Raw genomic sequence first — 18958 nt, forward strand, 5'->3', positions numbered from 1 at the left:
AACACCACTGTAACCTCCCAAATTTGGACTTGTGGGTCACCATACAAAAAGGTTCAGGAAATGATGTTCCAGTAGGTGTTCAGCGAAAGGTTGGAGAGCTAACCATGGTGCTGAAGTCTTACCCTTCTGTTCTTGCAAATCTAGTTCCCCCTAAAACTCCGGGCCTTAGCTCTTTCCCTAATTTGTTACCCCACCTCAAAATAAATTCCAACTTTACCATGAAATGTCCAAAGAAACTCAGAAGACTGCAAGCTGTGAACATTTAATTGGATGCACAGACCTCAGTGAAACATTACTTCTTCAAAAACAGATATAACGATTGGATGGAGGATTGTGCAAAAAAAATAATGAGTGATGCAAATACTCTCAGTTTACACACTCTATTTCAGTTGTGGCATTTTATACAGCTTGGTGGATAATTTGAGCTTACTGCCACTCAGCATTCCAGAAGCTATATCTGAACACTCCTAACTAATTAACCTACAGCTTTCATACCTGCTACATGCCACAGGCAAAAGATCACATGTGTATAAAATAAGCTAATCCATAAGTACCCCCTGGGCAAAGCATTCGATTAGCATGGATCTCCATATTCCAATAAATAAAGTGATGGTAGGAACTATTTAGTGTTTCTTGGGGACTAGAAGAAAAGACTTCTTTTTTCTTAAAATGCAGTCACTTCTTAATGGAAGGGATGGGAGCTAGGAAAAGCATAGAAATGACACAAATAAATCAGAACTACAAACTGAGGGGCAGTCATTCAGTCATCAAAATGGCAGCATCTCAAGGGGCCCCAAGTTCTGTTCTCTAAGCTGCATATGAGTTCAGAACATAGATGCTGGCTTGTAGTAGGATTCCATCATGGGAATTAAGATCTCTAAACAGGTGGAGATAGAAGTGATTAGAGAAGAGGTTAAATTCACATCTACTGAACTTCCACAATGGCCTGTTTTAGAAGGGTCAAAAATGGTCTCTGCAACTGTAATCCAACAAAGAGTCACATAGCTAACGTCTATATTGTGATATCTGCTTATGTAAGCCATAGACTTCTTCAACAGATAAATGAATTAGTTAGCATAAGTAGATGTTTTGTGGGTATGTATGTATGTATGTATGTATGTAGTATACAGGTTAAAAGAAAAAAAATTTAAAGATAAAGTCAGCTGTTCAAGCAACACAATATTCAGTACAATCCTAAACACAGGTGCACTTTTCTAAATGCAATGAAGGCAATGGACTTAGATGAGTGTGATTCTATACAGGATTGCACTGGTGTAGCGTTAGATTTGCCACAGTACTAACAGCACTACAACTAAAACTGTTGAGTTCCTTTTCAATTAAAATAACTTCTCCGTCTTTTGCATAGTACTATGAAGGGAGTGCATATTTTCACCCTCTTTTCTCAACTCCTTTTGTCTGACAAAACAACCTCTGCTATTTTTAAATGGAAGAAGTTTGGATTTATATGCTGCTTTTCTCAACCGTAAGGAGTCTCAAAGAGGCTTACAAACTCCTTCCCTTCCTCCCCTCGTAACAGACCCCTTGGGAGGTAGGTGAGGCAGAGAGAGTTCTGAGAGAACTGTGACTAGCCCAAGGTCACCCAGCAGGCTTCATGTGTAGGAGCAGGGAAACAAATCCAGTTCACCGTTCATGTGGAGGAGTGGAGAATCAATTCCAATTCTCCAGATTAGAGTCTACCATTCTAAATCACTACACCACTATTTGAGTATCAGCTGCACTTGATTGCACCATGAAAACAGAATTTAAAGTTGAGTTTGTGGCAGTTTGTTGTTCTTGGGAGGTTGGACTCAGTGAACAAGTAAACGTGTCTTTGTGGAACTGCTTCTTCTATGCTATAGAGTCACCATTTCATTAGTTGGTCAAACATTGGTGAAATAGGCCATCTCCAGATATCAATGGATATTATTGCTCCATAACAATTGTGCAAAAATGAAAATCCAGTTGCAAATAATGGCTGCAGCACAACAATAATGATGTCTCTCCCTCTATTATAAATTTAGAATATTAAAAAGGAGTGCCATTATTATGCCACTAACCATGGTATATTTGACTACAGCCACCTTACAATATTTGGTGCAATCAACTCAGGTTAACCATGCTATGTTCAAACAGTCATACCTTTTCTTCTACGAGGAGGAGGAGTTTGGATTTATATCCTACCTTTCTCTCCCATAAGGAGACTCAAGGTGATTACAAACTCCTTTCCCTTCCTCTCCCTACAACAGACACCTTGTTGTGGGGAACTGTGACTAGTCCACGGTCACTCAGCAGGAATGTCAGAGCGAGGAAACAAATCTAGTTCTTCAGGTAAGAGCCCATTGCTCATGTGGAGGAGTAGGGAATCAAGCCCAGTTCTTCAGACTAGAGTCCACCTGCTCTGAACTGCTTTACCATGCTGGCAATCCACATGGAGACTCCAAGTAAGAGAAAAGTAGTGTAAAAAACAATTAAAAGCATGTTAAAATGCTCATCTGCTTCTTCCCAAATCCATAACATATGTAGCAAATCAGGAATAAAGCTAACTTGTAACATTCTCCCAGAGGTTTAGTCTCCTACATCCAGTTACTATAAGAAGGAGGGGGAGAACATGCAACTCCTCCTGCTAGGATGGTGTGTAGACCAGCCCTTGTCTGCCAGCTCTGAGGTTAGCAAAACAAGAAGCACAGATGATGCGGCTACAACAGAAAGAATCTCTTTCTTAATATAGTCAGCAGAAAAAAACAGATGCAGAACTCTCTGGGAACCAGTGTGTTTCAAGTCAGTCAATGTCAGAATGGCCCTAATTCTGAGGGGGGGGGGAGGGATGCTCAGGGTAAGGGATGCTCCTCTCCCTTTCCTGCCAGTTGGTCGGGGGCCTGGCTTAGCTCAATTCCTTATCAGTGTGAAATGCCTTCTGTCTTTTGTAGTTTTGCTTTGCTCAGGTGGGAACGGAGTTAGCGCCTTGGCCAGGGCAGCAGGGGAAACACGGGAATTTAAGCCCAAGCTTTGCTTGTGATCTTCAGAATCCTCAAGTACTGTTCCTGATCTTTAGAATGCCCAATAAAGACTATAGTTAATATCTACAGTTTCTTTATTTTGGACTAAAGTTTGACATTTTGAGGATTCTCCATTCTCGCTCTGGGCCCATGTCTGTGACGGGGGAGACCTCTGGCGAGCAGATCGTAGACCCTGATGTAATGACAGTCACCCACCTTTGAAAACCTGAAAGGAAGCAAACCAAGGTCCTCTAATTTTATTCCCTTCCCTTTTTCAATCCCTGCCCATATCTCATGAAGGCTGCAAATCAAGCCAAGAGAAGGAAACTAAGGAGAGCAAGATTTGGACTCAGTTACAGAGTACTCTTAAGGTCATGCTCAAAAGAAAAAAGAAATCCACCAAGCAATTTCATCCTGTCCTCCTTCAGTGAAGCCTTTTGTTGCCGTTCTCTCTTCATCCACGTTAACTGACTTTCAAGACCACTGTTGGCAAACCTTATTTGGCTTATTGCAGATGGACTAGAGAGGAGTAAAAAAATTATTTCTACCTCTTCAGCCCATGCAAGTTTTACCTTGTTTATCCTCATTGCCAATGCATGTGTCATGGAAACAGCAAAAGGTTGTTTGGGTTTCTTAATCCACCAAAGTAGATAAGAGCAACCTAAGTAGGGAAGATCCAATTTGTCAATAATGAGGTTGTAGATTTCCATGGGGTAACTAATGCTCCCCCTAACCAAACCAGACACAGTCAATGGGTCTGCCCTCCCTTGCCGAGCTTTAAGAGCCGTTCTATCTTGCCAAGTCTTTATGAGAAGAAGTCAGGAGCTAATTAAGGAGCCCAGGCAACCCAAGTACAGAACAAGGAAGTGATTAAGAAATAGCTTTCCCATGGAGTGGGCGAGTCAAGAGTGTATGAGATGCCACATAGTGACTACGTAATCTTGGAGTGGTAAGATCTGTAAGCTGGCTTTACTACTGGCGAAATCACGCTTGCTTGAAAAGTTAAAGGCAGCAGCTGTTGAGAAGTTTGCGCTGCTAGGCGAAGCTGTTCTTCTGAAACACCATAGATGTCTTACTTAGGCTAAATTGGGCATCTGAAAAGCCCTGCACTGTCCGTTCTGAATGGCCGTGTTGCCAGATCAACCCATGGTGGTTGGGGGAGCCCTGTTTTCCAGCTGCAGTGCCAAGATGCCCACTCTCTGTATTGGCTAGTGTACCCATAAAGACAGAAAACCTGTCTGGAGTTGTCGAAGGCTTTCACAGGCAGATTCAACTGGTTGTTGTGGGTTTTCCAGGCTGTGTGGCCATGGTCTGGTAGATCTTGTTCCTAATGTTTCGCCTGCATCTGTGGCTGGCATCTTCAGAGGTGTATCACAGAGAGAAGTCTGTTAAACACTGTGTCCAGTGAGAAGGAAATGTTTAGTGGGGAATATATTGTTGAAGTTGTGTTGGTGTTTGTGAATTTCAATGGCTTCCCTGAATGCTGCGTTTTGTAACCTACAAACAGTATTCAAACCTACCAGAAAAATATAGCAGATGCTATGCTCGGCTAAGGACAAGAAAGACCCCCTCACTTCTGCAGCAGTTTATCGAATACCCTGCAGCTGTGGAAAGGTCTATATAGAAACTACAAAATGCAGCATTGAGACTCGTATTAAGGAGCACAAAAGTCACTGTGCAGCTTAACCACCCTGAAAAATCTGCAGAAGCAGAACATACTACAAACAAAACTGGACATAGCATTTTATTTGAAAACTGAAATTCTGGACAACTCCCCACGTTACTTAAAAGTCGTAAGAACAGAACATATATCTGCTAGATCAAACTAGAGTCCATCGGTCCAGCACTCTGCTGTCACAGTGGCCCACCAGACGCCTTTGGGAGCTCATGATGTAGACTGCAGCAATTGGTTTCTGCTGCTGCTCCCGAAAGCACCTGGTCTGCTAAGGCATTTGACGGTAAATTCAGATTCACAAGATCAAGATTGGAATACAGTATCTACTTCTGCATAAATCTGTCACCAGTTTCCCTTTTAAAGCTATCCAGGTTAGTGGCCATCACCACCTCCTGTGGCAGCATATTCCAAACACCAATCACACGTTGCGTGAAGAAATGTTTCCTTTTATTAATCCTAATTCTTTTTCCCAGCATTTTCAATGTATGCCCCCTGGTTCTAGTATTGTGAGAAAGAGAGAAAAATTTCTCTTTGTCAACATTTTCTACCCCATGCATAATTTTATAGACTTCAATCATATCCCCCCTCAGACGTCTCCTCTCCAAACTAAAGAGTCCAAAATGCTGCAGTCCAAAACCACTGCTTTATGCATGACAATCTTTGCAATCAATTCCTTTCCTAATTATCCCCAGCATAGAGTTTGCCTTTTTCACAGATGCCATGCACTGAGTTGACATTGCCACAGAACTATCAACTAAGATGACCAAATCCCTTTCCTGGTACATGGACAATATATACCCCACTAAAACATTCCCTTCTCTCTGGACACAGTGTGTAACAGACTTCTCTCTGTGATACACCTCTGAAGATGCCAGCCACAGATGCAGGCGAAACAAGATCTACCAGACCATGGCCACACAGCCTAGAAAACCCACCACAACCTATCTGAAGTTAATCCACCAAATTTCATCTCTATCTGGCTTGCAAAATATCTGCTTCATCCCCTTCCTAAAGCGATTAAGACAAGACAATGCTGTCAGCTGTAGAAGCTGTTCCCACCTCCAGCTCTGATCTATCTGCCTCAATGAGACCAAGAACATGCTAATATATTTGCTCCTAAGGTGTTCCTGCCAGCTCAACTCTAATCTCAACTTCTTCCTCTGAACAACTTCTCTCTGAAGGTCACTGACATTGACATTTACACTGACACTGACACTGTTTTGCAGCTGCAGTTGAATCAGCTGCTGGTCACTTTCGGACACTTCCTGGCTTACCCCATTTAAGTCAAGTGTTCAAACCATTAGATTAATGACCCAACACTTAAGTTTTATGTCTTTCTCTTGTCTTTTCCTGTAAAGGCGAGGTTACTCTTTGTCTTGGGTGATTAAGTGTCGCTCTGCATAGTCCTGAGGGCTAGTTTCTTTCTATAAAATAGCCCCTCGCCCAACACTCAGGGCCCAGTACTTCTGAGATAGCCTTTGGAACATTTGCACTGCATTCCATCTGCTTTCTCCCCCACCTTCCTGAAGCTCAGCGCGGGTGCTGGGACTCTGTTTTTCCAGACTCCTTCAGGAAGAGGTGATATAGTCCATTTAATCCCCAAATTCCTTTGCTTTTCCAAACCTATCCATTTGGTTCTATATATATCCTAAGACTGTGTGTGTGTCCTGCTACTTTGATTGTGTGCTTTTATTTTAACTCTTTTCTTCTTAGTAAAACCTGTTAAACTTTTAATCAAGTTCTCTAGCAGATTTCTTGCAAAAGCAACTCTTGTAAACATAGGCAACCATGATTCTGAGCTTGTCCATTGCTGGTTAGCAAGGTCTGCCCTTCGCTAATTCCCCCACTCTAAAGGGGCTGACTTCAGCATTACGGGTAACAGCCACAACTCTGCAACACAGAGTCACCTGTGATCAATTTTACTGAAGATGAAAGGGATTTCATCTGAGACCCATTCTACATACAGTGTATAGCTATGAACTCCCCCCTCTTCCCCAATTATTTGTGATCCCTTCACAGTTGACCATACAGAACAATACTAATCACTGTTCTGGGATAAAATGCAGGGAAGTTTGCATTTTTGTATTAGTTCACACTCATGTGTTTGTAAAACACCACAGGGAAGAAACACTATTTGAATTTTCTGCCTCATTGGAAGGAAATTTCTTCCACTGCCTGCAGAACCTGCTGGAACAGCTAGGGGTGTGCCTTTCTCAAAAGTTCCAAACGTGAAGAGTTGGCTTTTATACTCTGCTTTTCTCTACCTTTAAGGAGTCTCAAAGCATCTGACCATCACCTTCCTTCCCCTTCCCCACAACAGACACGTTGTGAGGTAGGTGAGGCTGAGCGAATTCAGAGAGAACTGTGACAGGCCCAAGGTCATGTGGAGGCGGAGGGGAACAAACCTGGTTCCTCAGATTAGAGTCCCATACTCTTGAGGAGGAGTGGGGAATCAAACCCAGCTGACCAGATTAGAGTCCATTGCTCTTAACACTGGCTGTGGAGTTTTGTTTGTTTCGATTCAAAATGGGTTGAAGCAACAATATTTACCTGTTGAGCTGCTAGAGGGGGCAGAGCACTGTACGCTCTAATCTATGGCCTAAGGCATAGGTGTCAAACTCGTGGACCTCCAGATGTTATGGACTACAGTTCCCATCATCCCCTGCCAGCATCATACTGGCAGGGGCTGATGGGAACTGCAGTCTATAACATCTGGAGGGCCGTGAGTTTGACACCTATGGCTTAAGGGCAGTGGTGGCAAACCTTTGGCACTCCAGATGTTATGAACTACAATTCCCATCAGCCCCGGCCAGCATGGCCAATTGGCCATGCTGCCAGGGGCTGATGGAAATTGTAGTCCATGACATCTGGAGTGCCAAAGGTTCACCACCACGGGCCTAAGGGCTCAAAGTCCATTGCTCTGTGCAAAATGAGTGGATCAGACTCTACAGGAAAACTGGCACTTCCTAGTAATGAAGTTGTCACTTGCATTTAGGCAGATTATTGGCAATATAGGTGATGCTGGTCAGAGACTAATATAAACTTCTTATGCCTGCTTCTGCCAAGTGAGTCAATAATGCTTTGTGAAATCTGAAATAGCCACATTTTTTGTAGCCGTGCTATAGAATCGTACCTTTGTTTGCGATCGTCCCCAAGGACAGAGCAGATCACACAAATCTGTCCCTAATGTGTGAATCATTTTCCCCTTTGGGTGGAGAGTCTGTATTCTGAAAGGGTTTTTCCTCTCTAAAGAGAGCACATGGTTCCAGAATGCCATAAGGTGTCTGAGAAACACTCCCCGTGGAGACCCAATGAATGAACACCCCAAGCGGCTGAATGAAAAAAGCTGATGTCAACACTGATGAAGCAACAACTTAATTTACTTGGCGCGGGGGGGGGGGGGATTTGACTTATCTGACCACCTTAACTGTAAAACACACACACACACACAAAGGAAGCATGGGCACAAGGAGATAAGCAAAGAAGGGAGAGCAGCTTTCACTACTTTAAGTAGTTTCTTAAAAGGGTATGACAGGTCAGTCCCTCTCTCAATAATTCTGGCTTTATTTGCTAATGCTCACTTTTAAAGGGTCCACCTTAAATAACGAAGTAATCTCCCAATACATGAAGGCTACCTTAAAAAAATCTTTCAGAACACAACAAGCCCTAGTAGGGCACAGCATCATCCTTTCCAAAGTTCCTTTTAAAACTTTCTTGCAAAAAAAAATCACTCCCAGAAAAGCACAGGGCAAAGCAACAGGGCAAGGAGCCTCACCCCACCCCATCATACTCCTAGAAGCGCCCACATGACATAGAGGGAATAGAAGATATTCTGCAGAAACCACGGGGAAGGTTTGCAAAGAACTTGTAACGTTTCCCGTTTCTGAGCAGGTCACTTATTACCGCTTGCTTTCATTAAGGTTTGTATAAAGCAATTACACAGATTTCCCAAGCGCTTCAGCTGCCAGAAAGAAACAATCACGCCAAGCTCTGGTGTGAGTAATTCAGCAGAGACTAAAATCTGTTCCTAAGGGGAGGAAAGCAGAATATAAGCAAATTCCTGCAAAAGGGATATTTTCCTCTCTTTCCGTAACTATTAGAAAAAGGGAATCTTGAAGGTATCCCTTCCACCCCAACAGGTAGCAGCATTACACTGAAATCAGTTCCATCTAAGGTTCCTTCTCTCCTAGGTAGAATTGAAAAATGCCAAACAGAGAGAGACAGAAAAAGAATTAAAATGCATTATCTACTTTTAGTAACCCAGCTGTCTACCCCAGACAACCACCGCTGCAAACAGTTTTTAAAAAGCTAAAATAAGCACTTACCTTGAATAGCATGCCTGGCTTCTAGAACTGGGCTGCAATGTTATTCCACAGATATTATTTGTAATAGAAAGAGAAAACAAGACCAAAAGAGGGAGGAGAGAAAGAAGGAGAGAAGAGGTGGGCACAATAAAGAGAAGAGGATTGGAGAAGGAGGGGGAAAGGGGGGGTGAGAAGGTGATAGGAAGGGGCAAAAGGAGAATGAAAGAAAAGGAAATAGAGACAGGAAAAATCTGTCTCCTGCCCACACACTGGAAAAGAAATTTCTGACAAGCAAGACAGAGAGAGAACTCTCGCACATACCAGAAGGGGCAGAGCACAGAAGAACAGGGGAATCAATGGAAATCAAAACAGTAAGAGAAATGTCCAGGGGCAAGTCACACAGGAGAAGGGATGTTATACCGTCTTATATCATCAGAGCAGTCAAGGGCCTGTCTCTGGGAATTTAGGTCACCTGGCTTGTTAGGTGACCTGTAACTCATTCCTTGGTCAATTCGACAAGGTTTGGTGGAGAAGAAGCTTTTAAATGGGTCAATATCACACAAAAACTCATCTCCCGAAGATGGAAGGAATTGCTTTAAAGTCTCTTTTTCATCCCTGGAAGTTGCCAAAGACTTCAAGATAAGCAAAGCGCTGTCACCTCCGGGGAGGTCACTATGATGAATAGGTATACATGCATCTAAACGTAACTACCTGTGAAGAATCCAGTACTTCTATTACAAAGGAAAAAGCAAAGGCTTTCTCAGCCTACATTTCCTTCTGTAACCTTCAGAACAATCAGAGGTATGTCACTAAGAAAACACACCTGTAGCTTCCTCCAAATGTACAGAGTTATCATCAAGGGCAGAGGTCTGCAACCTGCGGCTCTCCAGATGTTCATGAACATCCCAATTCCTAATTGGCCATGCTGGCAGGGGCTGATGGGAATTGTAGTTCATGAACATCTGAAGAGCCGCAGGTTGCAAACCCCTGATCAAGGGTAATAATTAGATCACACCAGAGAACCTTCTGACTCAGCTGTCCAGGTGAACAATGGGACAGTAATGCATAGCATCCAGGCTGTACATCGTAAAACACCTTGCCTAGTGACACTGTGCCATACGGAACAGTCAATGAACGAATAGACAGCTCCACAATTATATTTTATTTTTAACATTCCTATATACTAAAGGCACCATATGATGTTTAGTTTAGTTTTAGTTTAATAGTTTAATATGGCATCTAGTTTACTACAAACTCGGTATCTATACCATCATTATGATTCACCACAGTCCTAAAATATCCACTAAAAACCATCTTTGGGTAACAATTTCCAACTTACATTGCAGGTTTAAACATTTAAGATATTCTCAATCTATAGACAATACCGGCTGTTGTAGATTTTCTGGCCTGTGTGGCTGTGGTCTGGTAGTTTTTTCTTCTAACATTTCAACCATCACAAGATGCCAGCCACAGATGCAGGTGAAGCATTAGGAGAAAAAAACTACCAGACCATGGCAACACTCCACAGAAAACCCACAACAGCCAGTTGTATCTGGCCACGAACGCCTTCAACAATGCAGAATTTTTAAAATATATCATAAGGTATTTATTTCCCAGTGAATCCAATAGCACAATATGGTTTGGCACACCTTAGACATTTTGGCGCAGTACTTAGCAACCTGGGTGGAAAGATGGACATTTCCTCCAGACAGTAGCCTTTTAATCCAACCTTCTTCCGAGCCCCCAGAGATTTCAACCAGCAGAGGGGCAATGATCTTAAAGGGGGGCTGAATTATAAAAGGGACACCTGAAAAAAATGCTCAATGTTTTACAACTCCCTGGAATTACATGAGCATACGCTCTCTGCCCTTGGGATCTTTTTAAATTGACCTTTCAATAAAGCAGATGGTGAGTGAGTGAAGTGAGGGAATGGCTCTTTGTGAAGTGTGGGACTGACTCTTTGAGTATACACTATATAATGAATGATATCTTATTACTCAGAGAGGCAATGTGAGGTTTCCCTCCCCTGAGCATTTAATCAAAAAAAGTGGAGACTATCTTGAACTTAAATAAAATTTACAGGCAAGTAACTTTTTGCGTGAGATTTTTTTAAAAATAGGAGAATTATCTTACATTCAGGTAAATATGGTATTTAAAATCCTGGATCCAGACTTCAAATGTGAAAATATTGATGCAAGGGAAAGAAAACTAATGGGAAAGTTGCTGCTTCTATTTAGTTCAGATGCAGCCAAGGACTTCTGGATGCCCACTAGAAAATTCTCACCCAGCAGCTGATAGTTGGGGGAACTTTCCCTCTTCGCTCATCTTGCCGTGCCAGTTAGCCCTCCTGCTTTTTTCTCTCTCTCTCCCCCCTCGCCTTGAAAACTCTACTGGGTTGCCATAAGTTGACTGCAACTTGATGGCATTTTATAGACATACAGTTAAGCTAAAAAAAAGGATATTGCTGGTTCCTTACAGAGGCTAGTTTCAGAGTTTAGCCATGTTGTTCTGCAATAGGAGACTGTACTAGAACACAGGCTAGAAGCAGTGGGTTGGCCCCAGGTGTTCATAGCTTTAAATGCCATCAATCTCAGCATGCTCAAAAGAACCCACCAGGTATGCCATAGAATAGTTCTGGGGTCCCCAATCTTTTCGAGCCTTAGAATTCTGACACAGGATGGTGGACGCAAATTACAAAATGGCTGCCATGGAAGGTGGAGCCAGACTGCAAATATCAGGGAGTGAGATTGTGCATAACTCTAATAGGAATTCTTCAACATTTCAGGCAGAAGTTCTCTTTAACAGAATGACTTTTATAATGTTTCCAACCCGTGCACTTGCAATGCATTTGCAATGTATTCCAACCAGTGCAATGCATTTTCAACCAAATCTTCTGTGGCCAATCAGAAACCCTCCTTGGTGAAATCCCCACTAGGTGGGCAAGATACTAGCAGGTGCTGGGCAAGATACTAGCAGATACCTAACTTCAGACAACCCCACAGGGCTTTTAAGGCAAGAGACAGAGTGTCATGAGCCAGCCCCCGGGTACTGACCAGCACACAGAGGACTCTGAGGCAGAACCTGAGGACACAGTGCAGCCATAGTTGGCTGCTCCCTTGGGAGGCAGCAGAGCCAATGCCCAGCCCTTCCCTGTCTGATGACATACAGGTGGAGGAGCCTTCTAGGGAACCCAGTGATGAGTCAGCTGTGCATAGGAGGGAGACGCAGAGGCTGCTACTGCAGAAGCAAAGGAGGAGTGCTCATTTGGCAGCAATATATGGGAGATTAGAAGTCTCTGCATCTGATGAGGATTAACTCTTTGCAGAATCTCAGTCCCTTGAACAAGGCTCTCTATATAAACCTTGCTGTGAACTTGCTTCTGCCTGGGTGCAACAACAAGTGTGTTACCTGTTGCTGCTGTGTGCATGGTTCTTTGTTGATTCCCAGCCTGCTTCTCTGTTCTCCTATGCCTTGACCTGCTGGACTGTGATCTGACTATGCCTTGCCTGCCATCTGCCTTGACCCATTGGACTATGACCTGACCACACGTGTGCTTGCCACCTGTTTGGCCCTGAGGGCTCAGACCCGGCCACGCCCCTGCCTGCTGGCAGAACACAGAGGTGGTTTGCCATTGCCTTCTTTTGTGTAGCAACTCTGGACTTTCTTTGGGGAGGTCTCTAAATACTAACCAGTGCCAACCATCAAGATCTGATGAGATTGGGCTTGTCTGGGACATCCAAGTCAGGGCACAAAATCAGTAGAGGGGATAAAACTCCCATGCATCACACAGTTCTCACACTGCAGATGTCATGGTAGTGGACAAAAGTGAATGCTGCTCCATAAAGAAAGTTCTCTGCATGTCTCAAACTTGTACACCAGGGAAAAGGCCTGGGTGGAATTTTTCTCCTTGACCTCCATTGGTGTCAAAAATACAAGGCAGCTTACAAACAGAAATGAAAAACCACACAAATTCAATATAACTACTGGCAAATTTTCTAATAAATTTTGCCACTAAAAAATCAATAGCGAGCTTATAAACAATAAAAAACAAATGCAATAATAGCTTAGGGAAATAAATCATTGTTCACATGGCATTTAAAGAAACCAAGGGAAATGCCAGGTGAACATCTTATTTTCTACTATGTATAGTGGGTAGGCAACAATCCAATGCAAGTCTACATCCAATACAAATCCAGTTATTCTGTGGGACTTACTCCTGGGAAGGTAATTTGTATGAACTAGGACTGGTATACTCTTTTCCACTGAAAGATGACAGTGGAATTGTATATTAATCCGCCATTTCCTGGACCTTCTTTGTTCTAGTATGCTCTACTTGGGTCCTAGTGCCTTTTTGTGGCAGCACTTTTGTGGCAGCCATTTTGTGGCAGCACCCACTCCCTGTTTTAGGGTTGCCAATTTTGAGCTGGGTGGAACATAAATAGAGAAGGTTCTGAAGGAGTGGATGGACTTCTCTAGGGCACAGGTGTCAAACTCGCAGCCCTCCAGATGGTATGGACTACATTTCCCATCATCCCCTGCCAGCATCATGCTGGCAGGGGATGATGGGAACTGTAGTCCATACCATCTGGAGGGCTGCAAGTTTGACACCTATGCTCTAGGGTATAATGCCATGGACCTCACCCTCCAAAGCAGCCACATTCTCCAGAAAAAAAATGGATTTCTGGAGATCAGCTGTAATTCTGGGAGAACTCCAGGCCCCACCAGGAAGTTGACAACTTTACTGTGTTTTCAAAATTTCATTAGTGGGATCCGTGCTGGGGATGCAAAGGCAATTTTTCCCAAGAAAATTTCCTAAGATTGCTCTTTGACATAAGTCTTGTATTTGTATCCAGCCCTGTCTCAAAGGGCCTAGAATGGCTGCTGTAACAGTGTCTGTCACAGTGGTCCCAGTTCAACAGCTCAGATTTTGATGGCTTGAGAAAATTAAAGCAAGCAGAATAATCGCACCTACCTGGCAGTCGCTGAAATTTCATCGGCCGTTTTTGCTCCTTTCCGCGCAGAGTGCTGCTCTCTCGAAAGGCACATTTTTTTCTAGCCCCATCCATCTCTCCGCAGCCATGCCCTGCTTGGATTCTACAAAACGCTGAGAAAAATTAGGAAATTAAAGAAAATCAGGATGAGGAAAGAGATCTCCAGGGAAGATACAGAAGATATCTCTTGAAAGTAAGGGAAAGTTCACAGTATAAAAGACTCCTTTCTCGGTTACAAACAATCCCACCTGTTCCCACTGAAGAATATAGGGCAATTATTCTATTTTGCCTTCACAACGTTTCTGTGAGGTAGGTTAGGCTGACAGGCCTAAAGTTGTATGGCCAAGTAGAAATCTGAACACAAGACTCCCCGGTCTCGCTTCAACACCACATCCATGGAACTACATGGATGCTCTTCACAGTTCCTTGCTGCATTATTAAATCACAACACCAGCTGAGCATCTGACTTGTTTTTCTAGCTATCCAGATGGAAATCTGGGACTGCTCCTATAACTGTACATAATAGCTACTCAGTATCCCATGCTGAGAGCCAGGTCAGCAGCCTCTGTAACTCAACAATATTTTTTGTATGTCCTGTCACTCAAAAGAAGAGGACAGAATACACAAGTCTGACAACAGAAAGGCAAGGGGGGGAAAATCTCCCCTGTGAAGCTTCTTTGGTTGGATTTTTTCCCCAGCTTTAGAAGGTCAAGAGAACCTTCCCTGTGCCAGATGGAATCCATGTTTGCTAAGGTGGTTGTAAAGAAAACTTATAACTGCAGAATCTGTTTCAGTTTTGGGCGATACACCCATTGCATCAACTACCTTCAACCCTATCCTGCCTCACAAGTTTTAGGAGCAATAAGAAGTGCTCCTTTGAGAACACCCCTATTTTTCCGGGCTGAAGTGCACAGAAGCTAACAATAAGAGAGAGTTACTCTTGATGGTAGCTCCTAAATAGAAGAAGAAGAATGTATTGTCGAAGGCTGTCACGGCCGGAATCACTTGGGTGCTGTGTGGTTTCCGGGCTGTATGACCGGGTTCTAGCAGCATTCTCTCCTGACGTTTCGCCTGAATCTGTGGCTGGCATCTTCAGAGGATCTGATAGTAGGAATGGAAAGCAAGTGGAGTATATATACTGTGAGGTCAAAAGGTGAGGCCCTCTGAATAGAGTAGCCTGGTATGTGAGTCACAAAGAAGTCTGTAGCCTGGGAGTAACAATGAAGATAGCAAGGTCAATAGGTGAATGCATCTGAATAGAAGTATCCTGGTCTTTGTTTCCTTTAGACCAGGGGTAGGGAACCTGCGGCTCTCCAGATGTTCAGGAACTACAATTCCCATCAGCCTCTGTCAGCTATGGGCCCATTGCCCTGCTTTAGGGCTGATGGGAATTGTAGTTCCTGAACATCTGGAGAGCCGCAGGTTCCCTACCCCTGCTTTAGACAATAGCAACCAAAGGAAACAAACAAATGATATTGTCCTTCTATGGGGGGGGGGAGGAGGAGGAGGAGGAGGAGGAGGAGAGTTTGGATTTATATCCCCCTTTCTCTCCTGTAGGAGACTCAAAGGGGCTTACAATCTCCTTGCCCTTCCTTCCTCACAACAAACACCCTGTGAGGTAGGTGGGGCTGAGAGAGCTCCTAGAAGCTGTGACTAGCCCAAGGTCACCCAGCTGGCATGTGTGGGAGTGCACAAGCTAATCTGAATTCCCCAGATAAGCCTTCACAGCTCAGGTGGCAGAGTTGGGAATCAAACCCAGTTCCTCCAGATTAGATACACGAGCTCTTAACCTCCTACGCCGCTGCTGCTCCTCCCATCAGCAGAAGCTCATCCCACATAAATGGGGTTGGGAGTGGACAGAGGTCCCCTGAATCTCCATGGTGAAGGAAGAATTTCTCTGTGCACGTTTCACCCTCAGCTCTAGATAGCAAGTTGGAAATTACACCGCCGTTTCCAGTAATGAAGGGGAGATGGGAATGAAGCCAAAAGACATAGTTGCCGTGTTCATTCATCACAATAGCCCACCATTTACAAATTGTGATTAGTTGAGATGTCTGAATGCAGAAAGCCTAACAAACCAGGGTTTGCTGGTTGGCCCCAAACCAACCAGTTTTTGCTGGCACATTAATCACATGGCTGGTACTAACCACAGCACGTTGACATCTAAATTCACAAACTTTCTTTGGAGGTTTTTAAGCAGAGGCTGAATGAACATGTCAGGAGTGCTTTGATTGTGTGTTCCTGCATGGCAAGGAGTTGGACTTGATGGCCCTTATGGTCTCTTCCAACTCTATGATTCTATGAACTGCATCATGCCTTGCTTAAGCCTCTAATTCACTAATTGAAGGAGGAAATAATCTGCCCCCAGTCCCTATTTTCAGCCCCAAAAGAACAAGGAGAAGGAGGGAAAAATGACCTCCACATAGTGATGCTCTGGGATTTACCCTCAGTCTCTACAGTAACGATCATACAGACTAGGGAGGTAGCAGACAGGTACCCAGTAACCCACTTCCTCCCTAAACACCAAATTCCCCAGGCGCTGCCCCAAAATCTCCCATGAGGCAGTGTGGGGACTCCTATCCAATCTACATAAATTGAAGTCAATGGGATTAGAGTAAAGTAACTCTGCATAGGAATGTGTTTTAAAATTAGAATCACATGTTATTTTGCCATGCATGTTTCTGATCATGGTTGACAAGGTAATAACTGCTGTTAGGGAGAACCAGCCAATGAATAGCGGGTGGAGCCCTAATTTTGCCTGCTGATTCATCCTCTACAAAGGTTACCCCCACCCAAGCAGGACTTACTTCTAGTTTGAGAGCATGCCTCGGGAAATAGGCACTGCGGGGAAAATCAGTGGTTAGGAGAGCAATAAGCAATTGCTTCCCCATTGCTTCCCAGTGATTCTCCCATATTAACATTTTGAGGCAAACATGGGGCTTGGAATACATATTTGCCACAGTAACTTGTAATTAAGTACCAAAAGTAGAATTATCCAAAGGGCCAGAACATGTGTGGTTTTGTTGGTCATTTGGTATTTTCATCAATTGTATGTATAGCAACTCCTGGGTTGTATATTGGGTCATTTAGTGCAGTATATGCTGGGTATCCAGAACCCTGTCTTTTATTTATCCATCTTTGTTTTGTATAATGTGTACACTTTTAAATACTTATTTTGATTATAAAGCATTTGAGTTAGTTTGACCCTTATAAACTTGTCTGCATACCTGGGGTTGAGTCCCCCCTCTTTTTTCCTATATCTACCACTTAATCACCAGGAATTTCCCAACCCAGACTTGGCAACTCTAGAAGGACCATCAAGGCATGTCTTGGACTGCCTCAGTTAGCGTGAGTAGATGAGTCCTCACTGGACGAGGAGGACAACCTGTCTTGGCAGACCCTTCCAGGGAGGCCTATTTGTCAGGGCTCCCTGAAGTGATCCTGAGACAACACTGGTCCATATCCCCCCCCCCCACACACACAAGTTAGGAAGTCCCAGTATGGATCCAGCCATGACCAGACCCATCATGGCTTCCAGGAGCAGAGAAGGCAAAGGTCTAAGGCTGAGGTTTGGACAAGGTGCAGGAGTGCCTCATGAGTACAGGAGTGTCTCAGTTTGTGAAGAAGAGCCATTATGGGATCATTATCAGCTACTGGGAAACCGCTGCAGTGAGTTAGAGTAGGAACCTGTTTCTCCAGATACCATTAGGGATCCATACCATCAGCTCCTCTGGGTCAGCATGGCCAATTGGCCATGATGGCAGGGGCTGATGGGAATTGTAGTTCCTGAACATCTGGAGAGCCGCAGGTTCCCTACCCCTGGGCTAGAGCCAACATGGGATCAACTTGTCTGCAGTCTTGTTGACTACCCTACCAGTTGCTTGACCTGCTTGCTGTCACTTCATGAAACTCTGCAGTCTGACACTTGGACTGTTTCTTTTTTGATTTTATCTGGATTGCTACCTGGATCGCTATCTCTTTGGATTTCCAACACAGTTTGAACCAATTCCTGTGAGGCTCTGTTGTTCCTCAGGAACCCAAGGGCATCCAAATATGGGAGATCAGCCAAGTTCACCTCTACCTCTGTCCTTCCACTTCTTTCTCCCCATTGTGTTCTGGGAATTGTAGTATCCAGAATATCTGGTTTTAATACAGAAGCAGGAGGGCGCCTTAAGGCCAATAAATCCATTGTCGAAAATTATATACCATTGGGATTACTAGAAAGAGGTGATAGCACACAACTACTTCAAGCAGAATTAAGTTACATAATATGGTTTAGAGTGAGCAGGACATAGGGCTAGATGACTCCTCTACATACCTAGATGGTTTGACTATCTACTGGGGGAAGTGTTTGACCATCTAGTGTAGAATCAGGGCTTCAGATAAACAGAACTACACTCTATCAAACTCCTTTCAGCATGGCCCATTGGCCATGCTGGCAGGGGCTGATGGGAATTGTAGTTCCTGAACATCTGGAGAGCCGCAGGTTCCCTACCCCAGATCTAGTGGAAGAAGTACAGTAGACAATCTGTCTACTTCCAAATGCCACCTGAGATGAAGACTCTTCAAGAGTTTTTTTGGAGAAGCCACTATGCACAGGACTGATGTAATGAGTCAACCTGCTGAGACCTCCGCAGACCAAGAGGAAACAGAGGGAATCAATCTGAGAATGGAAGAATAGCCACAGGCAGATGAAGTTTCACCATTCTGCAGCCTTCAGATCAGGGATTCCAGCTGAGCCTGAGGCTCAGCATCTGCAACACCAGAGGGCTCACCAAAGTCTTTGGAGCAACAGAGAAGATGGCTTCTACTAGAAATGCAAGAAAGATGAGGGCGCGCCTGAATGCAAGCCCTGAGTAGATTACTCCCTAGTAGCAGCAATGAGGCAGAGCAAGGGTGCTGCATGCCATACGGCTGGAGATGCCACAGCAGCCTAATTAGCAACAGCTGAATCTGCTATCCCAACAATATTTTAACAGGAAATTAGACTTG

This window comes from Sphaerodactylus townsendi, linkage group LG05 (genome assembly GCF_021028975.2).
Source record: "Sphaerodactylus townsendi isolate TG3544 linkage group LG05, MPM_Stown_v2.3, whole genome shotgun sequence".
NCBI classification, from domain to species: Eukaryota; Metazoa; Chordata; class Lepidosauria; order Squamata; family Sphaerodactylidae; genus Sphaerodactylus; species Sphaerodactylus townsendi.